Source organism: Astyanax mexicanus, unplaced genomic scaffold (genome assembly GCF_023375975.1).
Source record: "Astyanax mexicanus isolate ESR-SI-001 unplaced genomic scaffold, AstMex3_surface scaffold_46, whole genome shotgun sequence".
Lineage (NCBI taxonomy): Eukaryota > Metazoa > Chordata > Actinopteri > Characiformes > Acestrorhamphidae > Astyanax > Astyanax mexicanus.
The window spans coordinates 461,278-472,500 of NW_026040056.1; the positions used below are offsets into that span (position 1 = coordinate 461,278).

The window sequence follows — 11,223 nt, forward strand, 5'->3', positions numbered from 1 at the left end:
ATGGTAATGGAAGCAAGAGGGGAAAAGCTTACAGCACCTGGTATTCCCAGGTGGTCTCCCATCCAAGTACTAACCAGGCCAAACCCTGCTTAGCTTCCGAGATCAGACGAGATCGGGCGTTCTCAGGGTAGTGTGACCGTAAGCCATTGCAGAGCTCTCATCAAGACTACTTATGCAACTTCATCTATGTTGGGTTTCAGATAACAAACTAGTAATGTATAACAAGACCATGGTAATGGAAGCAAGAGGGGAAAAGCTTACAGCACCTGGTATTGCCAGGTGGTCTCCCATCCAAGTACTAACCAGGCCAAACCCTGCTTAGCTTCCGAGATCAGACGTTCTCAGGGTAGTGTGACCGTAAGCCATTGCAGAGCTCTCATCAAGACTACTTATGCAACTTCATCTATGTTGGGTTTCAGATAACAAACTAGTAATGTATAACAAGACCATGGTAATGGAAGCAAGAGGGGAAAAGCTTACAGCACCTGGTATTCCCAGGTGGTCTCCCATCCAAGTACTTACCAGGCCAAACCCTGCTTAGCTTCCGAGATCAGACGAGATCGGGCGTTCTCAGGGTAGTGTGACCGTAAGCCATTGCAGAGCTCTCATCAAGACTACTTATGCAACTTCATCTATGTTGGGTTTCAGATAACAAACTAGTAATGTATAACAAGACCATGGTAATGGAAGCAAGAGGGGAAAAGCTTACAGCACCTGGTATTCCCAGGTGGTCTCCCATCCAAGTACTAACCAGGCCAAACCCTGCTTAGCTTCCGAGATCAGACGAGATCGGGCGTTCTCAGGGTAGTGTGACCGTAAGCCATTGCAGAGCTCTCATCAAGACTACTTATGCAACTTCATCTATGTTGGGTTTCAGATAACAAACTAGTAATGTATAACAAGACCATGGTAATGGAAGCAAGAGGGGAAAAGCTTACAGCACCTGGTATTCCCAGGTGGTCTCCCATCCAAGTACTAACCAGGCCAAACCCTGCTTAGCTTCCGAGATCAGACGAGATCGGGCGTTCTCAGGGTAGTGTGACCGTAAGCCATTGCAGAGCTCTCATCAAGACTACTTATGCAACTTCATCTATGTTGGGTTTCAGATAACAAACTAGTAATGTATAACAAGACCATGGTAATGGAAGCAAGAGGGGAAAAGCTTACAGCACCTGGTATTCCCAGGTGGTCTCCCATCCAAGTACTAACCAGGCCAAACCCTGCTTAGCTTCCGAGATCAGACGAGATCGGGCGTTCTCAGGGTAGTGTGACCGTAAGCCATTGCAGAGCTCTCATCAAGACTACTTATGCAACTTCATCTATGTTGGGTTTCAGATAACAAACTAGTAATGTATAACAAGACCATGGTAATGGAAGCAAGAGGGGAAAAGCTTACAGCACCTGGTATTCCCAGGTGGTCTCCCATCCAAGTACTAACCAGGCCAAACCCTGCTTAGCTTCCGAGATCAGACGAGATCGGGCGTTCTCAGGGTAGTGTGACCTTAAGCCATTGTAGAGCTCTCATCAAGACTACTTATGCAACTTCATCTATGTTGGGTTTCAGATAACAAACTAGTAATGTATAACAAGACCATGGTAATGGAAGCAAGAGGGGAAAAGCTTACAGCACCTGGTATTCCCAGGTGGTCTCCCATCCAAGTACTAACCAGGCCAAACCCTGCTCAGCTTCCGAGATCAGACGAGATCGGGCGTTCTCAGGGTAGTGTGACCGTAAGCCATTGCAAGGCTCTCATCAAGACTACTTATGCAACTTCATCTATGTTGGGTTTCAGATAACAAACTAGTAATGTATAACAAGACCATGGTAATGGAAGCAAGAGGGGAAAAGCTTACAGCACCTGGTATTCCCAGGTGGTCTCCCATCCAAGTACTAACCAGGCCAAACCCTGCTTAGCTTCCGAGATCAGACGAGATCGGGCGTTCTCAGGGTAGTGTGACCGTAAGCCATTGCAGAGCTCTCATCAAGACTACTTATGCAACTTCATCTATGTTGGGTTTCAGATAACAAACTAGTAATGTATAACAAGACCATGGTAATGGAAGTGTAGTATCTTGAGCTGTGATGCCATGTAGATGCATGAAATAAGTCTTCGCTGATACTGTTCTTTGTATATAAGAAAATTTATTACAGAAAAAAGAATAATTAGTACAAAAGATAACAGCATCATTAACAAGCAAACCGGTTTTGCAGGGAGAGAGCTCTTTTCCCAAATTTCTGTAGCTCTCTGTCTCTCTCTTTCTCTCCCAGAGTTTTTATACGCTAAGATCAACGCGTATCACATTTCTTTACCATAAACGGACATGTATGTTTTCAGGCGTGAGTCCTCCAGTTGTTAACGTAAAACAGATGTAATGGTGTTTTTCCTGCTCTTGGCCCAACATTCCACCATCTCTCAGAGGACCCTCACTCCAGACAGACAGACTCCTTATACAATTTCATATGAATACATTTTTACCATTTTAATACACCACAGAAGCAAGAGGGGAAAAGCTTACAGCACCTGGTATTGCCAGGTGGTCTCCCATCCAAGTACTAACCAGGCCAAACCCTGCTTAGCTTCCGAGATCAGACGAGATCAGGCGTTCTCAGGGTAGTGTGACCGTAAGCCATTGCAGAGCTCTCATCAAGACTACTTATGCAACTTCATCTATGTTGGGTTTCAGATAACAAACTAGTAATGTATAACAAGACCATGGTAATGGAAGCAAGAGGGGAAAAGCTTACAGCACCTGGTATTCCCAGGTGGTCTCCCATCCAAGTACTAACCAGGCCAAACCCTGCTTAGCTTCCGAGATCAGACGAGATCGGGCGTTCTCAGGGTAGTGTGACCGTAAGCCATTGCAGAGCTCTCATCAAGACTACTTATGCAACTTCATCTATGTTGGGTTTCAGATAACAAACTAGTAATGTATAACAAGACCATGGTAATGGAAGCAAGAGGGGAAAAGCTTACAGCACCTGGTATTCCCAGGTGGTCTCCCATCCAAGTACTAACCAGGCCAAACCCTGCTTAGCTTCCGAGATCAGACGAGATCGGGCGTTCTCAGGGTAGTGTGACCGTAAGCCATTGCAGAGCTCTCATCAAGACTACTTATGCAACTTCATCTATGTTGGGTTTCAGATAACAAACTAGTAATGTATAACAAGACCATGGTAATGGAAGCAAGAGGGGAAAAGCTTACAGCACCTGGTATTCCCAGGTGGTCTCCCATCCAAGTACTAACCAGGCCAAACCCTGCTTAGCTTCCGAGATCAGACGAGATCGGGCGTTCTCAGGGTAGTGTGACCGTAAGCCATTGCAGAGCTCTCATCAAGACTACTTATGCAACTTCATCTATGTTGGGTTTCAGATAACAAACTAGTAATGTATAACAAGACCATGGTAATGGAAGCAAGAGGGGAAAAGCTTACAGCACCTGGTATTCCCAGGTGGTCTCCCATCCAAGTACTAACCAGGCCAAACCCTGCTCAGCTTCCGAGATCAGACGAGATCGGGCGTTCTCAGGGTAGTGTGACCGTAAGCCATTGCAAGGCTCTCATCAAGACTACTTATGCAACTTCATCTATGTTGGGTTTCAGATAACAAACTAGTAATGTATAACAAGACCATGGTAATGGAAGCAAGAGGGGAAAAGCTTACAGCACCTGGTATTCCCAGGTGGTCTCCCATCCAAGTACTAACCAGGCCAAACCCTGCTTAGCTTCCGAGATCAGACGAGATCGGGCGTTCTCAGGGTAGTGTGACCGTAAGCCATTGCAGAGCTCTCATCAAGACTACTTATGCAACTTCATCTATGTTGGGTTTCAGATAACAAACTAGTAATGTATAACAAGACCATGGTAATGGAAGCAAGAGGGGAAAAGCTTACAGCACCTGGTATTGCCAGGTGGTCTCCCATCCAAGTACTAAACCAGGCCAAACCCTGCTTAGCTTCCGAGATCAGACGAGATCAGGCGTTCTCAGGGTAGTGTGACCGTAAGCAATTGCAGAGCTCTCATCAAGACTACTTATGCAACTTCATCTATGTTGGGTTTCAGATAACAAACTAGTAATGTATAACAAGACCATGGTAATGGAAGCAAGAGGGGAAAAGCTTACAGCACCTGGTATTCCCAGGTGGTCTCCCATCCAAGTACTAACCAGGCCAAACCCTGCTTAGCTTCCGAGATCAGACGAGATCGGGCGTTCTCAGGGTAGTGTGACCGTAAGCCATTGCAGAGCTCTCATCAAGACTACTTATGCAACTTCATCTATGTTGGGTTTCAGATAACAAACTAGTAATGTATAACAAGACCATGGTAATGGAAGCAAGAGGGGAAAAGCTTACAGCACCTGGTATTCCCAGGTGGTCTCCCATCCAAGTACTAACCAGGCCAAACCCTGCTTAGCTTCCGAGATCAGACGAGCTCGGGCGTTCTCAGGGTAGTGTGACCGTAAGCCATTGCAGAGCTCTCATCAAGACTACTTATGCAACTTCATCTATGTTGGGTTTCAGATAACAAACTAGTAATGTATAACAAGACCATGGTAATGGAAGCAAGAGGGGAAAACCTTACAGCACCTGGTATTCCCAGGTGGTCTCCCATCGAAGTACTAACCAGGCCAAACCCTGCTTAGCTTCCGAGATCAGACGAGATCGGGCGTTCTCAGGGTAGTGTGACCGTAAGCCATTGCAGAGCTCTCATCAAGACTACTTATGCAACTTCATCTATGTTGGGTTTCAGATAACAAACTAGTAATGTATAACAAGACCATGGTAATGGAAGCAAGAGGGGAAAAGCTTACAGCACCTGGTATTCCCAGGTGGTCTCCCATCCAAGTACTAACCAGGCCAAACCCTGCTTAGCTTCCGAGATCAGACGAGATTGGGCGTTCTCAGGGTAGTGTGACCGTAAGCCATTGCAGAGCTCTCATCAAGACTACTTATGCAACTTCATCTATGTTGGGTTTCAGATAACAAACTAGTAATGTATAACAAGACCATGGTAATGGAAGCAAGAGGGGAAAAGCTTACAGCACCTGGTATTCCCAGGTGGTCTCCCATCCAAGTACTAACCAGGCCAAACCCTGCTTAGCTTCCGAGATCAGACGAGATCAGGCGTTCTCAGGGTAGTGTGACCGTAAGCCATTGCAGAGCTCTCATCAAGACTACTTATGCAACTTCATCTATGTTGGGTTTCAGATAACAAACTAGTAATGTATAACAAGACCATGGTAATGGAAGCAAGAGGGGAAAAGCTTACAGCACCTGGTATTCCCAGGTGGTCTCCCATCCAAGTACTAACCAGGCCAAACCCTGCTTAGCTTCCGAGATCAGACGAGCTCGGGCGTTCTCAGGGTAGTGTGACCGTAAGCCATTGCAGAGCTCTCATCAAGACTACTTATGCAACTTCATCTATGTTGGGTTTCAGATAACAAACTAGTAATGTATAACAAGACCATGGTAATGGAAGCAAGAGGGGAAAAGCTTACAGCACCTGGTATTCCCAGGTGGTCTCCCATCCAAGTACTAACCAGGCCAAACCCTGCTTAGCTTCCGAGATCAGACGAGATCGGGCGTTCTCAGGGTAGTGTGACCGTAAGCCATTGCAGAGCTCTCATCAAGACTACTTATGCAACTTCATCTATGTTGGGTTTCAGATAACAAACTAGTAATGTATAACAAGACCATGGTAATGGAAGCAAGAGGGGAAAAGCTTACAGCACCTGGTATTCCCAGGTGGTCTCCCATCCAAGTACTAACCAGGCCAAACCCTGCTTAGCTTCCGAGATCAGACGAGATCGGGCGTTCTCAGGGTAGTGTGACCGTAAGCCATTGCAGAGCTCTCATCAAGACTACTTATGCAACTTCATCTATGTTGGGTTTCAGATAACAAACTAGTAATGTATAACAAGACCATGGTAATGGAAGCAAGAGGGGAAAAGCTTACAGCACCTGGTATTGCCAGGTGGTCTCCCATCCAAGTACTAAACCAGGCCAAACCCTGCTTAGCTTCCGAGATCAGACGAGATCAGGCGTTCTCAGGGTAGTGTGACCGTAAGCAATTGCAGAGCTCTCATCAAGACTACTTATGCAACTTCATCTATGTTGGGTTTCAGATAACAAACTAGTAATGTATAACAAGACCATGGTAATGGAAGCAAGAGGGGAAAAGCTTACAGCACCTGGTATTCCCAGGTGGTCTCCCATCCAAGTACTAACCAGGCCAAACCCTGCTTAGCTTCCGAGATCAGACGAGATCGGGCGTTCTCAGGGTAGTGTGACCGTAAGCCATTGCAGAGCTCTCATCAAGACTACTTATGCAACTTCATCTATGTTGGGTTTCAGATAACAAACTAGTAATGTATAACAAGACCATGGTAATGGAAGCAAGAGGGGAAAAGCTTACAGCACCTGGTATTCCCAGGTGGTCTCCCATCCAAGTACTAACCAGGCCAAACCCTGCTTAGCTTCCGAGATCAGACGAGCTCGGGCGTTCTCAGGGTAGTGTGACCGTAAGCCATTGCAGAGCTCTCATCAAGACTACTTATGCAACTTCATCTATGTTGGGTTTCAGATAACAAACTAGTAATGTATAACAAGACCATGGTAATGGAAGCAAGAGGGGAAAACCTTACAGCACCTGGTATTCCCAGGTGGTCTCCCATCGAAGTACTAACCAGGCCAAACCCTGCTTAGCTTCCGAGATCAGACGAGATCGGGCGTTCTCAGGGTAGTGTGACCGTAAGCCATTGCAGAGCTCTCATCAAGACTACTTATGCAACTTCATCTATGTTGGGTTTCAGATAACAAACTAGTAATGTATAACAAGACCATGGTAATGGAAGCAAGAGGGGAAAAGCTTACAGCACCTGGTATTCCCAGGTGGTCTCCCATCCAAGTACTAACCAGGCCAAACCCTGCTTAGCTTCCGAGATCAGACGAGATCGGGCGTTCTCAGGGTAGTGTGACCGTAAGCCATTGCAGAGCTCTCATCAAGACTACTTATGCAACTTCATCTATGTTGGGTTTCAGATAACAAACTAGTAATGTATAACAAGACCATGGTAATGGAAGCAAGAGGGGAAAAGCTTACAGCACCTGGTATTCCCAGGTGGTCTCCCATCCAAGTACTAACCAGGCCAAACCCTGCTTAGCTTCCGAGATCAGACGAGATCGGGCGTTCTCAGGGTAGTGTGACCGTAAGCCATTGCAGAGCTCTCATCAAGACTACTTATGCAACTTCATCTATGTTGGGTTTCAGATAACAAACTAGTAATGTATAACAAGACCATGGTAATGGAAGCAAGAGGGGAAAAGCTTACAGCACCTGGTATTCCCAGGTGGTCTCCCATCCAAGTACTAACCAGGCCAAACCCTGCTTAGCTTCCGAGATCAGACGAGCTCGGGCGTTCTCAGGGTAGTGTGACCGTAAGCCATTGCAGAGCTCTCATCAAGACTACTTATGCAACTTCATCTATGTTGGGTTTCAGATAACAAACTAGTAATGTATAACAAGACCATGGTAATGGAAGCAAGAGGGGAAAAGCTTACAGCACCTGGTATTCCCAGGTGGTCTCCCATCCAAGTACTAACCAGGCCAAACCCTGCTTAGCTTCCGAGATCAGACGAGATCGGGCGTTCTCAGGGTAGTGTGACCGTAAGCCATTGCAGAGCTCTCATCAAGACTACTTATGCAACTTCATCTATGTTGGGTTTCAGATAACAAACTAGTAATGTATAACAAGACCATGGTAATGGAAGCAAGAGGGGAAAAGCTTACAGCACCTGGTATTCCCAGGTGGTCTCCCATCCAAGTACTAACCAGGCCAAACCCTGCTTAGCTTCCGAGATCAGACGAGATCGGGCGTTCTCAGGGTAGTGTGACCGTAAGCCATTGCAGAGCTCTCATCAAGACTACTTATGCAACTTCATCTATGTTGGGTTTCAGATAACAAACTAGTAATGTATAACAAGACCATGGTAATGGAAGCAAGAGGGGAAAAGCTTACAGCACCTGGTATTCCCAGGTGGTCTCCCATCCAAGTACTAACCAGGCCAAACCCTGCTTAGCTTCCGAGATCAGACGAGATCGGGCGTTCTCAGGGTAGTGTGACCGTAAGCCATTGCAGAGCTCTCATCAAGACTACTTATGCAACTTCATCTATGTTGGGTTTCAGATAACAAACTAGTAATGTATAACAAGACCATGGTAATGGAAGCAAGAGGGGAAAAGCTTACAGCACCTGGTATTCCCAGGTAGTCTCCCATCCAAGTACTAACCAGGCCAAACCCTGCTTAGCTTCCGAGATCAGACGAGATCGGGCGTTCTCAGGGTAGTGTGACCGTAAGCCATTGCAGAGCTCTCATCAAGACTACTTATGCAACTTCATCTATGTTGGGTTTCAGATAACAAACTAGTAATGTATAACAAGACCATGGTAATGGAAGCAAGAGGGGAAAAGCTTACAGCACCTGGTATTCCCAGGTAGTCTCCCATCCAAGTACTAACCAGGCCAAACCCTGCTTAGCTTCCGAGATCAGACGAGATCGGGCGTTCTCAGGGTAGTGTGACCGTAAGCCATTGCAGAGCTCTCATCAAGACTACTTATGCAACTTCATCTATGTTGGGTTTCAGATAACAAACTAGTAATGTATAACAAGACCATGGTAATGGAAGCAAGAGGGGAAAAGCTTACAACACCTGGTATTCCCAGGTGGTCTCCCATCCAAGTACTAACCAGGCCAAACCCTGCTTAGCTTCCGAGATCAGACGAGATCGGGCGTTCTCAGGGTAGTGTGACCGTAAGCCATTGCAGAGCTCTCATCAAGACTACTTATGCAACTTCATCTATGTTGGGTTTCAGATAACAAACTAGTAATGTATAACAAGACCATGGTAATGGAAGCAAGAGGGGAAAAGCTTACAGCACCTGGTATTCCCAGGTGGTCTCCCATCCAAGTACTAACCAGGCCAAACCCTGCTTAGCTTCTGAGATCAGACGAGATCGGGCGTTCTCAGGGTAGTGTGACCTTAAGCCATTGCAGAGCTCTCATCAAGACTACTTATGCAACTTCATCTATGTTGGGTTTCAGATAACAAACTAGTAATGTATAACAAGACCATGGTAATGGAAGCAAGAGGGGAAAAGCTTACAGCACCTGGTATTCCCAGGTGGTCTCCCATCCAAGTACTAACCAGGCCAAACCCTGCTCAGCTTCCGAGATCAGACGAGATCGGGCGTTCTCAGGGTAGTGTGACCGTAAGCCATTGCAAGGCTCTCATCAAGACTACTTATGCAACTTCATCTATGTTGGGTTTCAGATAACAAACTAGTAATGTATAACAAGACCATGGTAATGGAAGCAAGAGGGGAAAAGCTTACAGCACCTGGTATTCCCAGGTGGTCTCCCATCCAAGTACTAACCAGGCCAAACCCTGCTTAGCTTCCGAGATCAGACGAGATCGGGCGTTCTCAGGGTAGTGTGACCGTGAGCCATTGCAGAGCTCTCATCAAGACTACTTATGCAACTTCATCTATGTTGGGTTTCAGATAACAAACTAGTAATGTATAACAAGACCATGGTAATGGAAGCAAGAGGGGAAAAGCTTACAGCACCTGGTATTCCCAGGTGGTCTCCCATCCAAGTACTAACCAGGCCAAACCCTGCTTAGCTTCCGAGATCAGACGAGATCGGGCGTTCTCAGGGTAGTGTGACCGTGAGCCATTGCAGAGCTCTCATCAAGACTACTTATGCAACTTCATCTATGTTGGGTTTCAGATAACAAACTAGTAATGTATAACAAGACCATGGTAATGGAAGCAAGAGGGGAAAAGCTTACAGCACCTGGTATTCCCAGGTGGTCTCCCATCCAAGTACTAACCAGGCCAAACCCTGCTTAGCTTCCGAGATCAGACGAGATCGGGCGTTCTCAGGGTAGTGTGACCGTAAGCCATTGCAGAGCTCTCATCAAGACTACTTATGCAACTTCATCTATGTTGGGTTTCAGATAACAAACTAGTAATGTATAACAAGACCATGGTAATGGAAGCAAGAGGGGAAAAGCTTACAACACCTGGTATTCCCAGGTGGTCTCCCATCCAAGTACTAACCAGGCCAAACCCTGCTTAGCTTCCGAGATCAGACGAGATCGGGCGTTCTCAGGGTAGTGTGACCGTAAGCCATTGCAGAGCTCTCATCAAGACTACTTATGCAACTTCATCTATGTTGGGTTTCAGATAACAAACTAGTAATGTATAACAAGACCATGGTAATGGAAGCAAGAGGGGAAAAGCTTACAGCACCTGGTATTCCCAGGTGGTCTCCCATCCAAGTACTAACCAGGCCAAACCCTGCTTAGCTTCTGAGATCAGACGAGATCGGGCGTTCTCAGGGTAGTGTGACCTTAAGCCATTGCAGAGCTCTCATCAAGACTACTTATGCAACTTCATCTATGTTGGGTTTCAGATAACAAACTAGTAATGTATAACAAGACCATGGTAATGGAAGCAAGAGGGGAAAAGCTTACAGCACCTGGTATTCCCAGGTGGTCTCCCATCCAAGTACTAACCAGGCCAAACCCTGCTCAGCTTCCGAGATCAGACGAGATCGGGCGTTCTCAGGGTAGTGTGACCGTAAGCCATTGCAAGGCTCTCATCAAGACTACTTATGCAACTTCATCTATGTTGGGTTTCAGATAACAAACTAGTAATGTATAACAAGACCATGGTAATGGAAGCAAGAGGGGAAAAGCTTACAGCACCTGGTATTCCCAGGTGGTCTCCCATCCAAGTACTAACCAGGCCAAACCCTGCTTAGCTTCCGAGATCAGACGAGATCGGGCGTTCTCAGGGTAGTGTGACCGTGAGCCATTGCAGAGCTCTCATCAAGACTACTTATGCAACTTCATCTATGTTGGGTTTCAGATAACAAACTAGTAATGTATAACAAGACCATGGTAATGGAAGCAAGAGGGGAAAAGCTTACAGCACCTGGTATTCCCAGGTGGTCTCCCATCCAAGTACTAACCAGGCCAAACCCTGCTTAGCTTCCGAGATCAGACGAGATCGGGCGTTCTCAGGGTAGTGTGACCGTGAGCCATTGCAGAGCTCTCATCAAGACTACTTATGCAACTTCATCTATGTTGGGTTTCAGATAACAAACTAGTAATGTATAACAAGACCATGGTAATGGAAGCAAGAGGGGAAAAGCTTACAG

At 46.3% G+C, this 11,223-nt stretch overlaps 45 non-coding genes and 3 pseudogenes across 45 annotated transcripts in view; all 48 read right to left on the minus strand.

Annotated features, from left to right (window-relative positions):
* Positions 1 to 25: 25 nt before the first annotated feature.
* LOC125796713 (5S ribosomal RNA) lies at positions 26 to 144 on the minus strand. Its single transcript, XR_007435621.1, has one exon. It is a non-coding gene; the product is annotated as a 5S ribosomal RNA (ribosomal RNA).
* A 110-nt stretch (positions 145 to 254) lies between these two features.
* On the minus strand, positions 255 to 363 carry LOC125796438 (5S ribosomal RNA; annotated as a pseudogene).
* Positions 364 to 473: 110 nt separating this feature from the next.
* Positions 474 to 592, minus strand: LOC125795768 (5S ribosomal RNA). The gene has a single exon (XR_007434760.1). It is a non-coding gene; the product is annotated as a 5S ribosomal RNA (ribosomal RNA).
* Positions 593 to 702: 110 nt separating this feature from the next.
* On the minus strand, positions 703 to 821 carry LOC125796715 (5S ribosomal RNA). The gene has a single exon (XR_007435623.1). It is a non-coding gene; the product is annotated as a 5S ribosomal RNA (ribosomal RNA).
* Positions 822 to 931: 110 nt separating this feature from the next.
* Positions 932 to 1,050, minus strand: LOC125796716 (5S ribosomal RNA). The gene has a single exon (XR_007435624.1). It is a non-coding gene; the product is annotated as a 5S ribosomal RNA (ribosomal RNA).
* A 110-nt stretch (positions 1,051 to 1,160) lies between these two features.
* Positions 1,161 to 1,279, minus strand: LOC125796717 (5S ribosomal RNA). Its single transcript, XR_007435625.1, has one exon. It is a non-coding gene; the product is annotated as a 5S ribosomal RNA (ribosomal RNA).
* Positions 1,280 to 1,389: 110 nt separating this feature from the next.
* LOC125796176 (5S ribosomal RNA) lies at positions 1,390 to 1,508 on the minus strand. The gene has a single exon (XR_007435168.1). It is a non-coding gene; the product is annotated as a 5S ribosomal RNA (ribosomal RNA).
* A 110-nt stretch (positions 1,509 to 1,618) lies between these two features.
* Positions 1,619 to 1,737, minus strand: LOC125796136 (5S ribosomal RNA). The gene has a single exon (XR_007435127.1). It is a non-coding gene; the product is annotated as a 5S ribosomal RNA (ribosomal RNA).
* Positions 1,738 to 1,847: 110 nt separating this feature from the next.
* Positions 1,848 to 1,966, minus strand: LOC125796718 (5S ribosomal RNA). The gene has a single exon (XR_007435626.1). It is a non-coding gene; the product is annotated as a 5S ribosomal RNA (ribosomal RNA).
* Positions 1,967 to 2,510: 544 nt separating this feature from the next.
* On the minus strand, positions 2,511 to 2,629 carry LOC125796292 (5S ribosomal RNA). Its single transcript, XR_007435284.1, has one exon. It is a non-coding gene; the product is annotated as a 5S ribosomal RNA (ribosomal RNA).
* A 110-nt stretch (positions 2,630 to 2,739) lies between these two features.
* On the minus strand, positions 2,740 to 2,858 carry LOC125796719 (5S ribosomal RNA). The gene has a single exon (XR_007435627.1). It is a non-coding gene; the product is annotated as a 5S ribosomal RNA (ribosomal RNA).
* A 110-nt stretch (positions 2,859 to 2,968) lies between these two features.
* On the minus strand, positions 2,969 to 3,087 carry LOC125796720 (5S ribosomal RNA). The gene has a single exon (XR_007435628.1). It is a non-coding gene; the product is annotated as a 5S ribosomal RNA (ribosomal RNA).
* Positions 3,088 to 3,197: 110 nt separating this feature from the next.
* Positions 3,198 to 3,316, minus strand: LOC125796721 (5S ribosomal RNA). Its single transcript, XR_007435629.1, has one exon. It is a non-coding gene; the product is annotated as a 5S ribosomal RNA (ribosomal RNA).
* Positions 3,317 to 3,426: 110 nt separating this feature from the next.
* LOC125796137 (5S ribosomal RNA) lies at positions 3,427 to 3,545 on the minus strand. The gene has a single exon (XR_007435128.1). It is a non-coding gene; the product is annotated as a 5S ribosomal RNA (ribosomal RNA).
* Positions 3,546 to 3,655: 110 nt separating this feature from the next.
* Positions 3,656 to 3,774, minus strand: LOC125796722 (5S ribosomal RNA). The gene has a single exon (XR_007435630.1). It is a non-coding gene; the product is annotated as a 5S ribosomal RNA (ribosomal RNA).
* Positions 3,775 to 3,884: 110 nt separating this feature from the next.
* LOC125796376 (5S ribosomal RNA) lies at positions 3,885 to 4,004 on the minus strand (annotated as a pseudogene).
* Positions 4,005 to 4,114: 110 nt separating this feature from the next.
* Positions 4,115 to 4,233, minus strand: LOC125796723 (5S ribosomal RNA). The gene has a single exon (XR_007435631.1). It is a non-coding gene; the product is annotated as a 5S ribosomal RNA (ribosomal RNA).
* Positions 4,234 to 4,343: 110 nt separating this feature from the next.
* On the minus strand, positions 4,344 to 4,462 carry LOC125796090 (5S ribosomal RNA). The gene has a single exon (XR_007435082.1). It is a non-coding gene; the product is annotated as a 5S ribosomal RNA (ribosomal RNA).
* A 110-nt stretch (positions 4,463 to 4,572) lies between these two features.
* Positions 4,573 to 4,691, minus strand: LOC125796147 (5S ribosomal RNA). The gene has a single exon (XR_007435139.1). It is a non-coding gene; the product is annotated as a 5S ribosomal RNA (ribosomal RNA).
* Positions 4,692 to 4,801: 110 nt separating this feature from the next.
* On the minus strand, positions 4,802 to 4,920 carry LOC125796163 (5S ribosomal RNA). Its single transcript, XR_007435155.1, has one exon. It is a non-coding gene; the product is annotated as a 5S ribosomal RNA (ribosomal RNA).
* A 110-nt stretch (positions 4,921 to 5,030) lies between these two features.
* Positions 5,031 to 5,149, minus strand: LOC125795883 (5S ribosomal RNA). Its single transcript, XR_007434875.1, has one exon. It is a non-coding gene; the product is annotated as a 5S ribosomal RNA (ribosomal RNA).
* A 110-nt stretch (positions 5,150 to 5,259) lies between these two features.
* Positions 5,260 to 5,378, minus strand: LOC125796091 (5S ribosomal RNA). The gene has a single exon (XR_007435083.1). It is a non-coding gene; the product is annotated as a 5S ribosomal RNA (ribosomal RNA).
* Positions 5,379 to 5,488: 110 nt separating this feature from the next.
* LOC125796724 (5S ribosomal RNA) lies at positions 5,489 to 5,607 on the minus strand. Its single transcript, XR_007435632.1, has one exon. It is a non-coding gene; the product is annotated as a 5S ribosomal RNA (ribosomal RNA).
* Positions 5,608 to 5,717: 110 nt separating this feature from the next.
* On the minus strand, positions 5,718 to 5,836 carry LOC125796726 (5S ribosomal RNA). The gene has a single exon (XR_007435634.1). It is a non-coding gene; the product is annotated as a 5S ribosomal RNA (ribosomal RNA).
* A 110-nt stretch (positions 5,837 to 5,946) lies between these two features.
* LOC125796377 (5S ribosomal RNA) lies at positions 5,947 to 6,066 on the minus strand (annotated as a pseudogene).
* Positions 6,067 to 6,176: 110 nt separating this feature from the next.
* LOC125796727 (5S ribosomal RNA) lies at positions 6,177 to 6,295 on the minus strand. Its single transcript, XR_007435635.1, has one exon. It is a non-coding gene; the product is annotated as a 5S ribosomal RNA (ribosomal RNA).
* A 110-nt stretch (positions 6,296 to 6,405) lies between these two features.
* Positions 6,406 to 6,524, minus strand: LOC125796093 (5S ribosomal RNA). The gene has a single exon (XR_007435085.1). It is a non-coding gene; the product is annotated as a 5S ribosomal RNA (ribosomal RNA).
* Positions 6,525 to 6,634: 110 nt separating this feature from the next.
* On the minus strand, positions 6,635 to 6,753 carry LOC125796148 (5S ribosomal RNA). The gene has a single exon (XR_007435140.1). It is a non-coding gene; the product is annotated as a 5S ribosomal RNA (ribosomal RNA).
* A 110-nt stretch (positions 6,754 to 6,863) lies between these two features.
* LOC125796728 (5S ribosomal RNA) lies at positions 6,864 to 6,982 on the minus strand. Its single transcript, XR_007435636.1, has one exon. It is a non-coding gene; the product is annotated as a 5S ribosomal RNA (ribosomal RNA).
* Positions 6,983 to 7,092: 110 nt separating this feature from the next.
* Positions 7,093 to 7,211, minus strand: LOC125796729 (5S ribosomal RNA). The gene has a single exon (XR_007435637.1). It is a non-coding gene; the product is annotated as a 5S ribosomal RNA (ribosomal RNA).
* A 110-nt stretch (positions 7,212 to 7,321) lies between these two features.
* LOC125796094 (5S ribosomal RNA) lies at positions 7,322 to 7,440 on the minus strand. Its single transcript, XR_007435086.1, has one exon. It is a non-coding gene; the product is annotated as a 5S ribosomal RNA (ribosomal RNA).
* Positions 7,441 to 7,550: 110 nt separating this feature from the next.
* LOC125796730 (5S ribosomal RNA) lies at positions 7,551 to 7,669 on the minus strand. Its single transcript, XR_007435638.1, has one exon. It is a non-coding gene; the product is annotated as a 5S ribosomal RNA (ribosomal RNA).
* Positions 7,670 to 7,779: 110 nt separating this feature from the next.
* Positions 7,780 to 7,898, minus strand: LOC125796731 (5S ribosomal RNA). The gene has a single exon (XR_007435639.1). It is a non-coding gene; the product is annotated as a 5S ribosomal RNA (ribosomal RNA).
* A 110-nt stretch (positions 7,899 to 8,008) lies between these two features.
* Positions 8,009 to 8,127, minus strand: LOC125796732 (5S ribosomal RNA). Its single transcript, XR_007435640.1, has one exon. It is a non-coding gene; the product is annotated as a 5S ribosomal RNA (ribosomal RNA).
* A 110-nt stretch (positions 8,128 to 8,237) lies between these two features.
* On the minus strand, positions 8,238 to 8,356 carry LOC125795944 (5S ribosomal RNA). The gene has a single exon (XR_007434936.1). It is a non-coding gene; the product is annotated as a 5S ribosomal RNA (ribosomal RNA).
* Positions 8,357 to 8,466: 110 nt separating this feature from the next.
* Positions 8,467 to 8,585, minus strand: LOC125795945 (5S ribosomal RNA). Its single transcript, XR_007434937.1, has one exon. It is a non-coding gene; the product is annotated as a 5S ribosomal RNA (ribosomal RNA).
* A 110-nt stretch (positions 8,586 to 8,695) lies between these two features.
* LOC125795850 (5S ribosomal RNA) lies at positions 8,696 to 8,814 on the minus strand. The gene has a single exon (XR_007434842.1). It is a non-coding gene; the product is annotated as a 5S ribosomal RNA (ribosomal RNA).
* Positions 8,815 to 8,924: 110 nt separating this feature from the next.
* LOC125796313 (5S ribosomal RNA) lies at positions 8,925 to 9,043 on the minus strand. Its single transcript, XR_007435305.1, has one exon. It is a non-coding gene; the product is annotated as a 5S ribosomal RNA (ribosomal RNA).
* A 110-nt stretch (positions 9,044 to 9,153) lies between these two features.
* Positions 9,154 to 9,272, minus strand: LOC125796138 (5S ribosomal RNA). The gene has a single exon (XR_007435129.1). It is a non-coding gene; the product is annotated as a 5S ribosomal RNA (ribosomal RNA).
* Positions 9,273 to 9,382: 110 nt separating this feature from the next.
* LOC125796000 (5S ribosomal RNA) lies at positions 9,383 to 9,501 on the minus strand. The gene has a single exon (XR_007434992.1). It is a non-coding gene; the product is annotated as a 5S ribosomal RNA (ribosomal RNA).
* Positions 9,502 to 9,611: 110 nt separating this feature from the next.
* Positions 9,612 to 9,730, minus strand: LOC125796001 (5S ribosomal RNA). The gene has a single exon (XR_007434993.1). It is a non-coding gene; the product is annotated as a 5S ribosomal RNA (ribosomal RNA).
* Positions 9,731 to 9,840: 110 nt separating this feature from the next.
* LOC125796733 (5S ribosomal RNA) lies at positions 9,841 to 9,959 on the minus strand. The gene has a single exon (XR_007435641.1). It is a non-coding gene; the product is annotated as a 5S ribosomal RNA (ribosomal RNA).
* A 110-nt stretch (positions 9,960 to 10,069) lies between these two features.
* LOC125795851 (5S ribosomal RNA) lies at positions 10,070 to 10,188 on the minus strand. Its single transcript, XR_007434843.1, has one exon. It is a non-coding gene; the product is annotated as a 5S ribosomal RNA (ribosomal RNA).
* A 110-nt stretch (positions 10,189 to 10,298) lies between these two features.
* On the minus strand, positions 10,299 to 10,417 carry LOC125796314 (5S ribosomal RNA). Its single transcript, XR_007435306.1, has one exon. It is a non-coding gene; the product is annotated as a 5S ribosomal RNA (ribosomal RNA).
* Positions 10,418 to 10,527: 110 nt separating this feature from the next.
* On the minus strand, positions 10,528 to 10,646 carry LOC125796139 (5S ribosomal RNA). Its single transcript, XR_007435130.1, has one exon. It is a non-coding gene; the product is annotated as a 5S ribosomal RNA (ribosomal RNA).
* A 110-nt stretch (positions 10,647 to 10,756) lies between these two features.
* Positions 10,757 to 10,875, minus strand: LOC125796002 (5S ribosomal RNA). Its single transcript, XR_007434994.1, has one exon. It is a non-coding gene; the product is annotated as a 5S ribosomal RNA (ribosomal RNA).
* A 110-nt stretch (positions 10,876 to 10,985) lies between these two features.
* Positions 10,986 to 11,104, minus strand: LOC125796003 (5S ribosomal RNA). The gene has a single exon (XR_007434995.1). It is a non-coding gene; the product is annotated as a 5S ribosomal RNA (ribosomal RNA).
* Positions 11,105 to 11,214: 110 nt separating this feature from the next.
* LOC125796734 (5S ribosomal RNA) overlaps positions 11,215 to 11,223 on the minus strand; it is a 119-nt gene continuing 110 nt past the window's right edge. Inside the window, exon 1 of the ribosomal RNA XR_007435642.1 lies at positions 11,215 to 11,223. This exon is cut by the window's right edge and continues 110 nt beyond it. This is a non-coding gene — a ribosomal RNA (5S ribosomal RNA).